The sequence below is a fragment of the Quercus lobata genome, chromosome 3, assembly GCF_001633185.2.
Source record: "Quercus lobata isolate SW786 chromosome 3, ValleyOak3.0 Primary Assembly, whole genome shotgun sequence".
Lineage (NCBI taxonomy): Eukaryota > Viridiplantae > Streptophyta > Magnoliopsida > Fagales > Fagaceae > Quercus > Quercus lobata.
In genome coordinates this window covers 9,222,365-9,240,403 of record NC_044906.1, presented here as the reverse complement: position 1 = coordinate 9,240,403, position 18,039 = coordinate 9,222,365, and the positions used below count along the sequence as shown (strand labels likewise).

The 18,039-nt window shown below is 31.0% G+C and overlaps 1 pseudogene; it reads right to left on the bottom strand.

Annotated features, from left to right (window-relative positions):
• Nucleotides 1–18,039, bottom strand: part of LOC115980262 — an 81,562-nt pseudogene that overhangs the window by 16,296 nt on the left and 47,227 nt on the right.

The window sequence follows — 18,039 nt, the reverse complement described above, 5'->3', positions numbered from 1 at the left end:
CTTAAGACCATCGATCTCCTTCATCAGACCACTGACGACGGCATCGCATCCACCATACCCACCATCACATCCGATATCTCCTTCCTCAGACCACCGATTTGCCTAACACCATCGATCTCACCCATATCCTCTTCACTAGGTTTCACCACGTCGAAACCTTTACTGGTAAGGTTTTTTGATTTGTCTTAAAATTTTATCGTTTAAATAGGATTTAGGCTTAGGGATTTCGATCGAATTGATTTTGATTTAGGCTTAGGTTTGGGTATGTAATTTTTGGAATGTGAAATTCTTTAAAATAAATCATGTTTAAGGTTTCAGATATGCTCTTGATTTTTTATTTTTTATTTGTTCTTCACTATGTTGTTTGGTTAATCATCTTATGGGTTCTAAAAACAACTCTGCCGGAGATAGTTCTACTTACATTGTTTAAATTTGAGACAAAATTAAGAGAGAGACAGGGTCTCTAAGGTTCATAGAGAAATTTGAGGGTCACCCCTACGAAAGCTGCCACCTGTTATCATTACACCATTCCGTCAATGTCATATTCCTAAAACCACTACCAGTAATTTAGATAAATAAATAATTGTGCGTTATATAGGTTTTGGTTGGCTTAGTTTTGATATAGGTATCTTTTCTCCTTATTCTTTAAATAGCTTTCTTTTTGTCTACATGAATATTAGATGGGTATAGAGTCTCTAGAAAACCACCCCATTCTCGATCTCTCAAATTTTGCCTTTTGCTATATGCATGCAAATTGTTTGACAAAATAGCTTCATATTTTTTCCGTTTTAACTTCAACAGACTTTAATATAACTATATGAAAGGTTTGTTGCAGACTAGTCCTCTTAGTTGGTATGTTCTGTGAAGTTGAGGTGGATCTATGAAAAGGGTTTTAGGTAAAATCAAAGGTTTGTTGGAGTCCTGTCAGTTTAAATTATTTTGGTTGTTGTCTTTTGGCATTGAAGCTATTGAATCTTTCATTATTAGCAATGAAGATGAGTTAATTAATTAATGGTTAAACATCTTGACAGCTCTGTTGTAGTTGACCAAAGTGAAAAGTTGAATCAATACTACTTACAGCTCTTTTGTCCCAATTCCTTATTAGTTTTTCCAATCTTAGTTTGATATCTAGCCTTTTAAATTCTAATGTCATCATCTTATTCCTCTCATTGCAAATTGAACCAAATTCAATGGAAGTCCCCCACTTGGGTTTTGCCCTGTTTATGGGTTGAAAATATATATCTGGGTTTTTTGTAATCCTGGGATTTGACTTTGGTTTGGGATATATTATATATATGAAATTAATGGGCAACAATGCAGTGTATTGGTGTGTAAAATTGCTGTGCCCAATGCATTGGACAATATGGAGATGCTGTAAATGGCACATTTGAGGTTGATGACCCCCCCCCTACCGTTTTCCCAATTATGCTTTTTTATCATTGTGATGAAAAAGTTGCTGTATATATGTGTACAGCAGCAAATATATGATTGCTGTTTTAAATCTGTTTTTTTTTTTTTTTTTTTTTTTTTTCGGCACTTTACTATTTGTCTTCTATTAATGATTCTTGGCTGAAAATTGGATTGTTATGGTTTTGCAGGTAGGGATTTAGCATTTTGATATCTGGCTTATTTGGTAATACAACTATAAGACGAGGAAAGTCAGGTATTTACCAGTCTTTCCTTTATTCTGTACTGTTTATTGCATATTTATTGGTAATATGTTTGTAGAGAGAATTTGAAATTGGAATATGACCATAATCACATCTATATGTTTTTTTAATTCTGAAGTTAGTATGTGAATGCTATATTTTTCTTCAATTTTTCCCCTTTCTATAACATCTAACTGTTAATTTGTAATATATGTTTTTGCTATATAGTTATATTTATGAATTAAATTTTTGTGAATGCTTTGCTTTTAGTTTATTCCACAAGCATGGAGTCTGCTTTCTATGCAAGATTGAGACGAAGATTAATTTTATCTGAAAAGAGAAATGGAAGGGGTACGATATTGACATATTAAAAAAATATTTTTCTTTAAAAAACTCATAATTAGTATGTAACCTAATAATTAGTATGAAACCTAGGCCAAACAAGAACAAGAGATGATGAGCCATTTGAAAGGAGTATTCGACGTAGACAATATATCATTAATGATGAAAGTAGAAAACAATGTAAGTGTGGACGAGCAAGAGTTAGAGTTGTTGTTCTTTCCGTCTCCTCAATACTCAGTCTCCACTCCCATTTGAGCCAACTCCTCCAAGAAGGTCACTCTCTCTCTCTCTCTCTCTGTGACTAAATCCATTTTAGTACGAATAGCATTAGATATTCTTGAATCGTTTTAACTTTTATTTAGTTTTACTAATTGGTTTATATTTGAATTGCTTTTAGTTTGAGTATTGTTGGTTTCAAAAGTCGATTTGGATTATAATAGTCTAATCACACCTTAGAATTTGTTCAATTAATTGGGTTTGTTCGTGTGTTTCCATCTCATTAATTTTTTAATATAATTTCTTATTATGATTTTGTAGCCGATAAAGGTAATCGTAAATGTGCACACAGAGATGGATGGAGAGAGATTAAGAGAGGAATTCTAGGACTGTCAAACTACTACCATGTCAAATCATCACCCACCTTCAACCCTGCCTCTTGACACCTTCATATACTGCAAGAACCACTACCAGTACAGGTATTTTTAACAACAAAAATTTGTGTTAAATATTATTTAGGTTTTGTTATTTGTTAGTTTTTTTTTTTTTAGATTTAATTTTGTGAAAAATAATTATTAATATAACTCATATTTGTAGTCTAATTATTGTGTTGATGGTTTAATTAGGTCGACAACTGTTCACAACTGCTTATGCTTCACTGTCATCATTCTTTTGAACCCTTGGAAGGGTGAGCTTCAGTAATTTGAAATAAAATGATTTAGAAAGAAGATAAAGTTTTTCACTTACCAAAAAAAAAGGAAAGAAGATAAGGTTTTAGTCAATAGGCTTTCTATGTTGCTCCTGTGGTCATAAGGCTAATCTTCATTTTCCAGTATTCAAACTAACATTATTGCTGCTATGTGCTACTATACTAAGGCCTGGTGCTGCTGTTTGTGAAATTTTTTTGTTGTTGTTGTACATGCTAATATGCATTATGCTTCTATTGTACTTAGTGTTAGCTGTATTGTGATAATTGGTAATTGTTGGCATTGTACTAGGAATTGATGCAAAGTCCAGGATGTTTTGGTAGTTATTGGCAGATTCTTAAAAAAGCACTTAGTGAGAAATATTAACATAGGTTGTGTTTGTTTGCTTCACGTTAATAGAAGGTTGCAAGGAAATTCAAATGTTAATAAAAAGTTGGCCTCTTAAGAGTGTGCCACCTCAGCTTTGGAGTCTTCACAATTTTACACCTCAACAATATTTTTAATTTTTATTTTTAGCATGGTATTTTAGTTAAATATTTTACTTAGTTTGAACTTAGAACTACTTTGAACCCGATAATGCACTCCCCCTCTCTCTATCTCTGTAACCTCAATAGGCTATGGTTGCTACCGTGATTTCAAATATCTCTAATAGCAACCTCTAAGGACAACCATCCAAAGGCAAGATGGAATGTGGGGTACCGCTGCAAGTGTTGCCTTGAAAAGAAAAGACTGCAGTTGATTCAAATGCTCCAGCTACTGCTTGCAGTGCACACAAGACTGAGACAAGGCTGATGAATAACTTTATATGTAATAACATTATAACCTTATTTCACAAAGTTCAAGGTCCTTAATATTTTTCTTTTAATATGTTTTTTTATTTATTCATTTAAATAGATGTAGTTTATTTAAAGATATGTAAAGCATTCTTGTGTTTGCATGTTGCGCTCCCTTTCTACTGTTTATTAATTGCACCATGTATGACTTTTCAAATGATACTCCTAAATGTGATTTTTAAAGCGCATTGATGATGACAAGAACAAAGAATAAACAACTAAGATTATCAAGATTTTGCAAACAGACTGAATAATAGAAGGGATTATTTTAAAAAAAATGATAGAGACCTTAAATTTCATGAAAGAAAGGATGCAATTGATAGTAGATGTAGGATGCCTACCAGTAGTTTGAGGTTGTTAACTAAAGGTACAAATAAGTAATACAAAGTTAGATGTTGTTTTTTAACTTTATACTTAGGTAGAAAATCTGAAAGGAAAACAATTTGTTTTCCAAATACAACTAAATGACTATAATCTCAACTATGGATCGGAATTTTACACTGTCAAGAAACTTTTTGACTCTTTTGAAGAAATTGACAAAGCAATTCAACTTGATAAAATGGCAGAAGTAAGTATTCTTTAATTTAGAAAAATTACAAATATGATATTTAAGATGTATATGTTGTAATACATTCCTCAACTTGTTCTATTGCCAGGTTTACATCAGTGATACTTCAAATGAATGTAGCAACAACTTATCAATTGAAGAAGATGGTGATTGTACCAAATTTCAAAAACTTGATGTTCAAACCAATGTGCAACTCACACCAACATCTGTACTCAAGGAAAACAAAAGGGCATATTTAGGGACTACTACAAAGCAACAAAGGAAGAAGATACAAAAAACATTTTAAAGTTGTCTTTCAATCTCTAAAATTTTCTATGCACAATTTGGTTTTAATGAATTTGTGATTTTGATACTAAAGACATATTAGAACAAACAAATTTTTTTTGCTTTTATGCACTGTAAGGACACGATTTGGTATCGAACCTAAATAATATTGGGTTCGTACGTAAAAGGCCCAGACAATATGATTTGTAGAGCGTGGGTGTAAAGAACTAGGTTAACTCTGATATCCCTTCCCAAAAATTCCCTCTCAAACACGTTAAAGGTTTAAAGCTTATCTAATGAATCCCCTCCTCAGTGGACTGGGTAACACTCCTTTTCTCTTCCTCCTTTAACCTTCTTTTCTTATGTCCGTTCTTTTTTCTCTCTTTTTCTGTTCCGATCCCCTTTTTCATGTTCCTCTTTTCGTATATATACTCCCCTTTGCGCTTCATCCTTACCACACACGTGTAGGTTGGGTCCGAAGGATTTCTTTCTGTCCCATCTGGCATCTCCTGGAACCTCCTATAGGCAGCTGTAAGGCTGCTTCCTTACTGTTCAGGTATCACCTCCACATTAATGCGGCCAGAGGGTTGGTTGAGAAGTCATTAATGCGGAGGCAGCTGTAGTGACAGATATTTGTTTGCCTTATCTCTTCCATCCTTAGTCGGTTACTCTTATCCTTTACGGTAGCCTAACTCTGAGATCTTATCGCAGTAAGACCACGTCCCGATCGTCCTCGGACGCTAATATCCTCGGACGCATACTGCCGAGGATTATGGTGTCCTCGGACGGGTATTTGTCCTCGGATGGGCCACGGGCCCAACAACCTTGAATCAATTCTGAGCCCTACGGGCCCATTAATCGAACGGTCCCCACATGCACAATTTGGTTTTAAATTGAAACAGAGAGGAATTAAACTCTTATATTTAGTTATTTGATACCCAGATTTGTTTTTATTTTTTATGAATGACCAAGTTTGTGATTTTTTAGGGATATTTCTGGGTTTTGTATGTTGGATTATATTCTCAAAATTTTAATTAAGCTTCTATTTAGGTGTTGAGGAGAGAAAAACAGTGAAGCACAAGTAAATGGAAGCTCAATCAGTTGTGAATGGGTCTTTTTAGATACATTGGTAAATTGTGAGTTTTGCTTTGTTTTCTAGAGAATTGATGCTGAATTCCAATAGCTAATGTCACATTATTTGGAAAAAATTGGTAGCTTTCCCGTGCATCGCACGGGTTAGTGACTAGTTATACTAAAAAATAATAACAAAAAGTAGTCTAATATAGGACTGGATTCACAATTCTCAGTGTCCTTTAGCAAATGTTCGCTGTTCAATATTTCAAGAATTTGGGATACATGTCATATCTTTAATAACCAATCAAATAAAAGCATCATAGTTGATATTCCCAATACAAAAGGGTTTTTTGTAATAGGATTGATTTTCTAATAGAAAACAAAATACATACACACTATACTAGAACCTGTAGTAGAAGTGTTCAACATGCTTGTACTGCCAAAAAGTGATGATATGCATACAAAAGTAGAACTGCCTTATCCCAAAGAAGAAAATATAAGGAAATCATTTCTTAAACATTTTGGCAAAGGAGATTGAACTAGCACACCTGTATATGCTCAATGGGAACATGAAAGAAGTTTCAGACTTTCAGTGACCTCTTCTAATAATTTCTTGCTCTGCAGTCCAAATATAAAGTTAGTTATGTTCGTTTTTTCTTGGACTATAAGGAAAAACCATAAAAGAAGAAACAAGAACAACTATTGCATCTGCTTGAGACCTTTTAAAAATAAAAATAGAATATGAAAGAACCTTTCCTAAGGTTTTGGATCTAAAAGTGTGAAAAAATTTAGTCTAAAATTTGATTGTTGGTGAGAATTGAAAAGTATTACTATTTATACGATTAAGATCATTTATCAAAATAATAAAAGACATCCATGATTTAAAATAAAAAATAAAATTACTGTCCACCATGATTTCGTTTATGCAAAATTAATAGGAAACAAAAGATTGAAAAACTTAATGGCCAATCTATAACTCTTAAGATGGTCTTCAATCATTTTAGTAGATCCATAATTCTCTAGTTAAAGATGATAGTATAGATATATAGAAAAATATTCATATAGAAACTATTTGTATTGGAAAATTCTCAATTTTTTTTTCTTAGAAAGAAGATCAATATTAAGGCATGGGTCGATGTTGATAACGCCACCAACAGGAATATTTATAATAAGACCGAGTTTAATAATGTCAAGTCATTGATAAAATTGATAAGAAAAACATTTTTTCTCTAATGTTTCATCAAGATTAGAAAATTAACCCACCCAATAAATAAATAAATAAACCTTGTTGATTAGATGTAATTGTCATGGTGATTTTATTATCTAGACAAATTAAAATTTAAAATATTAGGAAGTACCTTAAACTTGGATTCTCCTAATTTCAGATTTGCGTATAGTAGAACCAAGAAAAGCACTTTTGATCAAATGTAGTTCTTTGGTAACTTCCTTCATCTTCATTCTGTCTTTTTTTTTTTTTTTTTGAGAAAGAAGCTGACTTATTTTATTAACTTGAAACAATTACATCCAAATCTAAAATCGAAACAATATACAATGGGACATCTTCCATCCATATTTGAAAATCTGGTATGCGTAATGCATTTTTCGCTAGACTATGAGAAACCCTATTGCCGTTTCTCTTAACATGAGAATACAACAATTGTTCAAAACTATTAGCAACCCTTTTCACATTGTCTACCAATAGACCTATTGGAGATAGGCTACACTCTCTTGACTTCAAAGTTTTAATCTGACCAAGAGAATCTCCTTCAATAGTAGCTCTTCGAAAACCTAATTCATGCGCAAATGTTATTGCCTTCAGAGCAGCCAGTGCCTCAACCTCATCAGGCTTGTAAGCTTGATGAATTTTTTCTGAACAAGAAGCCAGCACAGCTGCATTATTATCCCGAATTACCACTATTGCCGCCACTTGAAATTGATTTCCCTTGGAATATTTTTTAAAGGCATTCATTCTGTCTTTTGGTGATTCCATTGAACATGCAAGTCAAATTTCAAGAATTGATACTAAGCATTTATGCACATTGGGATCCATTTCGTCTTCTTGAATTTCATTGCCATTATTATAACTAGTCGCATACCCGTGCGTTGCGCGTGATAATTTTTTTAGGATAGTCTCATTAAATATTTTATTAATACTATAATTTTAGTTATTAACCATTGATTTTTCATTAGTTTTTAAGTCAATAAAAACCTTAAAGATACCTTTTTTTTTACCTTTATACACACACACACACACACACACACATAGTGAATCTTTACACATACCTTTAAGAAAATTCTATATATTCCACTTTTTTGGATGCGTAAAATTATAGGCTACTACTCCATAATGATAGTGGCTAATTAATTTTATATATATATATATATATATATGTATGTATATTTTAGTGATCTCATTTGTAATGCTTCTTACCATTATCATATATTTACTAACTGATGATTTGTATAACAAAGACGATAAATGAGACGTAGCATTATTCATTAGATTTTCGAAAGTAATAGTGTATGAAAATTTTATATACATATAAATATATATATATATATATATATTATATAAATAAGGTTAAATGAAATGTCAAAAAATAGATTTTTAAATTTTCCTAACTTTATTTCTTATGTAATTTCTATTACTATCAGAGAACATCTCTTTTTTAGTTATGATTAATATGGTTTCCATAGTTAGAGTTTGATTAGTTTTAAATTTAAATTTAGTACTATGATTGTATTTAATTGTTGATTGTTGATTTAATTTTTTAAGTGAATTTAACGGTCTATGTTACTACACTGTAAAGTTTTTAATTTTCTCCATACGGTAATCTCTATTTTATTTTTTACTTCTCCTTACAACCTTTTTGTTTTCCAATCAATGATTACTAATTGACGTTTGATTTTTTTCTTTATCTACTATTTATTACTTTGTATTGGTTTTTTTCTATACCATCTCTCTCTCTCTCTCTCTCCATTGGCAACCTATTGTTTTCCAAAATTTGATGATGATTTTATGAAATTAAATATGCATTATTAGTTTTTTTTTTCTAATTTTTTTATTCATAAATTTAGTGTTTCTAACTTGATTTGTTTCATATTTCATTCTTCCTTTGATGCATTGGGTGTGAGAATGAGTGTTTCCCTAGCATTACTCCACTTAATGTGGACAATTTTATTTATTTAATTTAGGTAAAATATTATATTTAAAATTTTTTAAAATAAAAAGGAGTGGAAATATAAATAATTTAATGATATATATGGAGGATGTGGCTGAATTTAAATGTTAAATAAAATGATATGAGAAAAAAATAAAAATAAAATACATAACAATAAACACTAACTTATCCAAATTGTAAAGTTGTGATTTACAACTATGTTTTATGTTGGCTTTATTCAATGACAAAAAGTGTTGTAATTGCTTTAATTTGATTCCTTGTATTTTTGTGGGATTTATTTGTAATGGGTTTAGTATTTAGTGGTGGAGATTTGATCAAGATAGCTAAAAGTCACATGAGGAGCACATGCCATAACCTGAAGAGTCATGCCAGCTTGGAGGATTTCGACTTTCTTACCTTTCACCCATACTATTTATACCTTCATTATCCATAGAAATTGCAGGTAGGCCATTCAGAGAGAAAAAACCCTAGAATAGTTTTCTACAACACACACACCCATTCTTTTAGAGAGAGAGCTACTCATCCTTAGTGAAAAATCATTGTAGCCTCTTCTTCTTCCCTCTTCCATTGTCATACCTTGAGAGGAGATTTGTACCCAAACACAACTTACACATTTTCAGAGTGTAGAGAGTGTTTTGGAGCTTGGGAAGCTTTGGGGATTTGCCAAAAGAAGTCGGTGAGGCTTGGCGGATGCAATCGGGTGTATTCCGAGATCCAGAAAGTTAGAAAAGACATAGTTCCGAGAAACCTTGTTAGAGTAAGAGCTTGGTGGGCTTAGGTGCATTGGGTAGATTAGGCTTAGAGGGTCTTTTGCTATTTGTGTATCCCAACTTATTATCTAGTGGATCGATTTACCGCTTGGAGGGTAATAGAGAGTTTTTTCGCAGAGTTCTTCAGTTTTCTCTTCGATAACACATCTTGGTGTTATCTTGTTGTTGCATCTCTCTTCCCTTACTCTTGTACTTTACTTTTAGTGTTTGTTATTCATGTTTATGCACTAGAGTAGTTGTTGGTTTATTGCACTTCATTTACTCTTGTTCCCTACTTAGATAAGTTAGAGTAAAAGTAATCTAGCCATAACTTTTAATTGAGGGTCTAAACAAGCTCTTGTGTTTTAACATAAATCCGAGGTTTCACAAATAATTCTATGTAATATAATAATAGTACATACTTATATAATATTTTTAATTATTTATAATGCAATATGATAATATTTAACAATTAAAGTCATACAAAAATAATAAATAAAAACTTAAAACACAAAACTAAATCTCATCAACCAAAATAGAGTTCTAAAGAATACAAAACTTTATCAAGCTAAAATAGAGATGCAAGAAAAATAAAAATAAAAATCCACCAAAAAATTGAGGGAGAAAGAGTGGGAAATAACCACTTTTTTGTTAGAGAAAATTATGTAAAGAATGGAAGTGTGAATGACAAATTTATACTAAGAGGATGATAATTAAAAGAAACAAAATAAAGGAAGATAAAAGGAAAGAGAAAGAGTGATATCAAGGTAAAATGTTTAGGGAGATGAAAAGGTAAAGAGAAGGAGAAAGTGTAAATGTTAAAAAAAAAAATGAGTACAATATGATGAGCACAATTTTCTTTTATTTGAATTTAAGTAAAATATTACATTTTTTATTTTATTTTTTAAAACAAAAAAGAGAGAGAAAATATAAGTAATTTAATGATAAGGAGGATATGGTTGAATTTCAATATTGAGTAAAATAGAAGAGAAGAAAAAAATAAGAAAAATTAAAAGATATAACAATAAAGACTAAATTATCCAAATTATGCTATGTAATGGAATACTATTTTATTTTTATCTTCTATCTTTAATTTTTTTATAATTTAATTGAATAAAATTTAACAATCAAAGAGCAAAATAATAATAATATTAACTTAAAACACAAAACTAAATCGCATCAACCTAAATTAGAGTTCTTAAAGACAAAAAAATTTATCAACCTAAAGCGGAGATGCAATAAAAAATAAAAATCCACCAAAACATTGAGAGAGAGAGAGAGAGAGAGAGAGAGAGAGAACCTTTTGTGAGAGAAAACAATGCAAAGAATGGAAAAGAGTGACAAATTTATAGTAAGAGGGAAGGGATAAGAAGAGACAAATAAAGGAAGATGAAGGGAAAAATGAATAGCAACATTCAAGTAGAGGGTAGTTGGGAGATGAAAAGGTAAGGGAAGAAGAAATGTTGAAGAAAGTGTAAATATTTAAAAAATAAGTGAATATAAAAAAAAATTATAGGAAAATTGGAAAAAAAAAATTATATATATATAGATGTTAAAACCGACAAAAATGAATATATAAAGTCAATAATCTATATATATATATATATATATTTGTAAAAAAAAAAAGGAATAAATAATGAATAATAATTATGTGGCGAATGACGTGGCGATGAGGTGGCACAACAGGAGCTCAGCAGCAATAAATGTCACGCTTCAGCTTTAAGTAATATATAGATCTCTGGCTGCCACAATTGCTATTGGTGCTTCATCAACTTCTCCTGGTAGAAGGATTGGGTCAACAATTTGAACAAGCTTTTCAGGTAGTGTCGTCTTAGCAAAATTGTGGAGATTGAGACCATCTTTAAACATGTCATCAGTGGGTCTCTTTCCTAAGAACATCTCCAGTAGTAATATACCATAGTTGTACGCTTCTGCTTCTATTGATGTCTCATCACCCATGTCATTCTCTGTAATTTAATATGACATGTAAGGGAAAATTTTCAGTTCTTACAATGATATTTGGAATTTAATGCAAGTACAACTTCATTTGGTTGTATATTCAAAATAGCAAAATAAACGTTGAACCTAAAGAGGAACGTGAAGACAAAATCCATCATTTCAAATTTTCAAGTTAGAAGCATTGATAATTTGTGCGCGTGTGCATGTTCTAGTGCGATATGTTCATAGATTATATCGATCAAATATTTGTTGGTGTTTCAGTTATTTTATATAAATTTTGTAAAGTTTTTCATGCGGAACAAATCTATTTTAAAAACAATTTCACTTCCTTCCATATAAGTATCACAATTCACAATCTACATTAGGCTCATAACAAGCAGGCAATATTTGTGATTTATGTGTAGCATAGAAAATGTGGTTAATGGTTTGGACTAGTTGGACTCCTTGGGTACGAATGCCTTCGCTGCCCCATCAGGGCCGGCTCAACAAGTTTTGGGGCCTTAGGCGAAAATTTTAAATGAGACCTTTTTATAATTAAATATTAATAAAATAAAATATATTTATATATTAATTTTTTTTATTTAAAATTTATTTTCCTTACTTTTTGAAATGCAAAATTATAATAATATGATATACATCAAATTATTAATTGACATAATAATTTATAATAATAAATAAAATGTCATATTAAAAAAAAAAAAAAAAAAAAAAAAAGAAGAGGGTTGAGAAACCGTCAGACCAAAGTGAATAACTTTGGTCTTTAACCAAAAAAAAAAAAAAACTGTGCTGTGGTCAGTGGTTTGACGTGACATACCACTGACCACAGTACTCCTATTAAAAAAAAATTGAGAACCATTCAGTCGGATCAGCTTTTTTCTCCAATTTCTATGGCTAAGTTTTAAAGTAGATAAAAGTCCACAGACGGGTAGAACAAAAAACGTGTCCATCCTATCAAATAGTTGTGCAGTGCGGTGAATGGGTGAAACAAACTAAAAATATATATAATATAAGTTAAAGAAATAGATGGCTCTTGAGTCTTTATTTTCGGAAAGACAAAGAGAAAGAGGGGAAGAAAAAACTGAAGCAGAAAAATACCTTCTGTGACTGCCGACTGGTGCCTGATAGAGTGGTATGCAGGAATCAACAAAGAAAAATTTTAAGCTAGAGAGGCTGACTGAGTTGATGAAAGAAAATCAAAAATCAAGATGAAGATGAAGAAAAGAAAGGTAAAACCGTAAGAAGATGAAGAGGCAGAGAGTTGAGAGGTTTTTCTTTTGTTTTTGACATTTATAATCTCTATTTTAGCATATTTCAAGACAATTACGTTATATTATTAATGAATTTGTCTGCTATTAATTTTAATTTTAGCATATTTCAAAAATGAGTTAATACATTTGTCTCCTAAAATTTAATTGTGTTAGCTGAAATTTGACTTTTTTTTTTTCCTTTTTAATCTTTTGCATTTTAGGATATAATGGGACCTTTTAAATGCATTTTATTGACCAATAAAAATGCTTAAAATTTTTTTTAACTAAAATATATAAATAAATATATTATATATAAAATTTTTTTTTACAAGTGGGGCCTTCTTTTATTTGGGGGCCTTAGGCGGTTGCATCTCTTGCATCTGCTGTGGAGCCGGCCCTGTGCCCCATGTTCAACAAAAATCATGTTTCCTATTAGTTTCCATTACCTCAATAATGTTTGTTGACCACTTCTTCAGTATAGGACACGAGTTAATGTCACACAACTATAGCACAGAATTGTTTTGACACCGGATCTACCATATTTGCCATAATAAATTGACAAGCTATCATCAATCATCACAAACATATAGTGTTGAGGAAATAAATGCTTGAAAAATGAAGATACTTAGTCAATGGAGAAAGCAATGTCTCAATTAATCAAATTTATCAAGGCTTAAAACATGCTTGGTGCTTTTGTTTGCTTTTTATTTTTTTATTTTTTTATTTTTGAGAATCTGCTTTTGTTTCCTTTAAATTCTTCAATTAAAATAAAATTGTAAATTGAGTGGCTAGGTACGCTTCTATGTGTGCATGAAGAGAGAGAATTTGTATATCCTCTCTTGATGGTAAGGTAATTTCCTAAAATAAAATAATCTAATACATGTAAAGATGTTTTGAAGGTTAACTAGAAGAATTCAAAAGAAGTTACCTTGAACAACGTAACCAATTGATCCCTTTATCCCAATTGTATTAGTTTGCTTTTCTGAAGAATCATTGGTGATTGGGAGGAGCCTTGCTAAACCAAAATCGCTTACATGAGCAACCATGTCATTGTCTAGAAGAACGTTGCTTGGTTTTAAATCACAATGAATGATTGGTTGCATGGAATGGTTGTGAAGATAATCTATTACAAAAGCCACATCAATTGCAACATTTAGTCTTTGAAGAAGGTTCAAGTTCCTTGATTGGTTTTCATTGTCTAGTCTTTGATGAAGCCAAAAATCTAAGCTTCCATTTGTCATGAACTCAAATTCTAGAGCTTTGAATTGATTCCCATTGTAATCCATGCTAGAGCAACAAGTTAATATCTTAACAAGATTTCTATGCCGGATATTTCTTAAGGCATTACATTCAACCATAAAGCTCTTGGAAGCACCCTTTTGTTGAAGATTAAGGACCTTTACAGCAATTGTTCTTTCTTCCAGATGAATAAATCCTTTGTATACAGAGCCAAAACTGCCTGATCCAATTAAATTATTTCAAGAAAATCCATTGGTTGCCTAATAGAGTTCTTTGTATGAAACATTTAGAAGGAGCTCCATTGATGAAACCATTGAAGGTGATTTCTTTCTTGATTTTTTCATCCAAACAATAAAAGATGAAAACAGAAGGAAAATTTGAACAATAGAAACAATTACAATTGCATGTTTGAATCTAATGGATTTTCTTGGTTTCATAACATTTACAGGGCATTTTGGCAACTGCAATTTTTGCATACCACCACAAAGTTTAGTATTTCCAATTAATGATAAGGCACTTATGTTTTTGAAAACCCCTTTGATTGGTACCTCGCCCTCAAAATTATTGAATGAAAGTTTCAATTTTTCTAAGAAGAATAGCTTCTCTAAACCCTCTGGAATGGGTCTTGAAAGGTTATTTTGTGAAACATCTAAAAGTTGTAGACCTTTCAAAGAAGCCATAGATGATGGCATGGCTCCTTGAAAGGAATTCCCTTGTAGATAAAGATATTCCAAGATCGAACAATTTCCTATAGATATAGGAATTTCACCAGACAAATTATTGTTAGAGATATCCATTTCATTGATATTTTTCAAATTACCTACTTCAAATGGTAGTTTGCCCATGAATGAGTTGTGAGATAAATTAATGTTTACTAGTGGTAAAGAAGAAGTACCAATAAGCTACAGGGGTATGGATCCATTAAGGTTATTTTGTGAAAGGTTCAAGTGTTGCAAATTTTGGCAGTTTATTAAGCTTGGAGATATGGTTCCTTTGAATCGGTTATCTTGTAAGTCGAGTTACAAGATAATTTCTTAAATGTTCTGAGGCTAGCAATGTTGCAGTTAGGGGATTTGGCTATTATTACCAGGTCATGTGACAAATTTGTCAGCTGCTGATTTTTCTAATTGCTTGGTTCACGTTACCCAAAAAATTGAAGGAAAGAAAAAGAAGAGAAACTCATGTGAGGATTTAAATTGGTAGACTGAGTTGACTTTGTCCCTGCCTACTAAATCTATATATTACTAAAAGCTGAAGCGTAGAGTTTAATGTTACTCGTTACGTTACATCAGCTGCCACGTAATTTTTTTTTTTTAAATATAAGTTGTCCTACAATTTTAAAATGGTTTTTACAATTTTCAGTCCTATAAATGCAGCCCACTACTTATTTATTTTCTTCCACTATCACTCTATAATAAATCCAACCCACTACTTATTTAATTACTTCCACTATCACCCTATAATAAATCTGTATAATTAATTCAGTCTACCTCTTATTTATTTAGTTCCACTATCAAGCCCAACCCAAAGCCTTTTCAGTTCAACTTTAGGGTTTTATGTGAGCCTTTTTAGCTTAAAGGAAGAAAAAAAAAAAAATGTTGAAGCTTTTCAAGCTTTGGGGTTTTTTTTTTTTTTTTTTTTTTTTTCCATTCCAATTTTCCTATAATAATTTTTAACATTTATTTTTTTAATATTTACACTTCTCCAACTTTTCTCTTTCCCTTACCATTTCATCTCCTCACTACTTCTTCAATCTTTCTCTCTCCCTTACCTTTTCATCTCCCCACTACTCTCTATATTAATATCATTCTTCCTATTTCCCTTTATCTTCCTTTATTTTTGTCTCTTCTTATTCACACCCTCTTACTATAAATTTGTCACTATCTCTTCTATTCTATGCATAGTTTTCCCTCACAAAAAAAAAAAGGTTCTCTCTCTCTCTCTCTCTCTCTCTCTAAATTTTTTGGTGGATTTTTATTTTTTATTTTTCTTGCATTTCTACTTTAGGTTGATAATTTTTTATATTCTTTAAAACTCTATTTTGGGTTAATGCGATTTAGTTTTGTTTTTTAAATTGTTGTTGTTTTATTTTATTTTATTTTTTATTCTCTTTGATTGTTAAATGTTATCCTATTGCGTTCGGAAGAATTAAATATAGCATATATAAATATAATATTATTCTATTACATAGCATGATTTGGATAATTTGGTATTTATTATGTTAGATATCATTATTTTTTATAGTGTTCAATTTAGATGTTAAACTATGAGACTTTACTAATTTTTATTTATTTTCTAATCCTTTGTGGTGGACAAAGTACTCTTAATAGTTGTATTAGAAGTACTCTATAATGCCATTCATTTAAAGGTTAGCCAAACGAAAATAATCGGATAGGTGACAAATTTTAACTTTTGCAATTTTATTTTAATTATTATTATTTTATAACAATGCATGTATAGAAATTTAATTCTTAGATTTTGCTAATAATTGTTTATTTGATAATATGTTTTGGGTGGCCAAAATTATAATTTTTACAAAGAAAATAACCTTAATAGATTACCAAAAACAAAATTTTATCCTAATATTGGTTCAATTAATCATTGTTAAGTTTTATTAATTTTTTTTTAGTTTACGTTTTTTTGGTGTTTTGGATTGTTCCTATAATAAATAAAAATATAATTATGAAATACATTACTCATTATTAGATTAGTTTAAATTGTAAAAAAAAATTTAATAAAACCACCATAAAAATAATTATCACGTGTAGCACACGGGTTCACGGCTAGTTTCTAATAAAAAGCAGGCCAGGTTCTTCAAAACCAAGGTACACCCTTTGGCCCTTGCAAGCACTTACAACAAGCATGCACTACATATGCCTTTAGTTTGTTATTAAGAGAATAGAATTTCTTTCAATGATTATTTTGATAGCTCTCTACTAGTAAGAAGAACCCTTTCTTTAGCAAGACTAACAAGTCTTGTTTTACATGGAAGTTTATTATTGCTGATTATGTTTTGTTATCCAAAACATTGAACAATAGATATTATTTTTATTATGCATCTTGCAATTTTGATGTGAGTTTAGTGATGTCATGAGAATGAGAAAGAGAAAGAGCCTCTTTTTATATTCATCACAATGTTCGGCACTTTCTGGTTGGTTGTAAATGATAGAAATTGCTATTCTAAACTAAAACTATGTTGTCTGTTGGTCTTTCTCAGATTCAGCACTCTATCAGATAGGAAATTTATTGATGATGAAAAAGAAGTTTCTTTCAAGAAATAGTGTTGCCTTGTGTCTATGTTACTTAAAATTTGATTATGATCTCTTTCTTGTTCAGTTGTTCATTCTATAGAACCCGTTCGCCCAAATTGCCAGCTTTGGCTCTAGCTTAGTCAATTAGGCCATTGCCTGAGGTGCCTTACAAGAGCAAAACCCCAAATTTTAGTTTGAACGTTAGTTTTATTGAAACAATTATTAAATTAAATCTGCGGTTTGCTTGGATAGGGCCAGCTCTTAGGCTAAGCCAATTAGGCCATTGCTAAGGGTCTGTTTGGTTAGAGAGTGAAAAAGTGAGAGGATAGAAAATAGAGAGACGATAGAAAAGTTTTTAGTTTTCTCTCAAGGTGTTTGGTTTAGGAGTAAAAAAGTTGAGGGATAAAAAAATGGAATTTGTTTAAATTTTTGTTCATGCCTCTACCAAAAAAAAAGTAACAAATTAGGGAAAAAAAACTAGATGAACCAAAAAAATAAAAATGAAATAGATGAAACACAACCAAAATGAAAAATATAGAAAAGGACAAAAAGCTAAAATCCTTTTAGTATGCTGGGGGAGAAAACAGTCTAACCTCACTAGTTTTCCTTCCTTAAATCTCTCTAACCAAACATCCAAAAAATCCATTTTCTCTCCACATTTCACTCATTTCTTTTCCATCCTCCCTAAAATCCTTCCAACCAAACGGACCCTAAAGTCACGTATGATGTGGGTCAATATAAATTCAACCTAATTGAAAT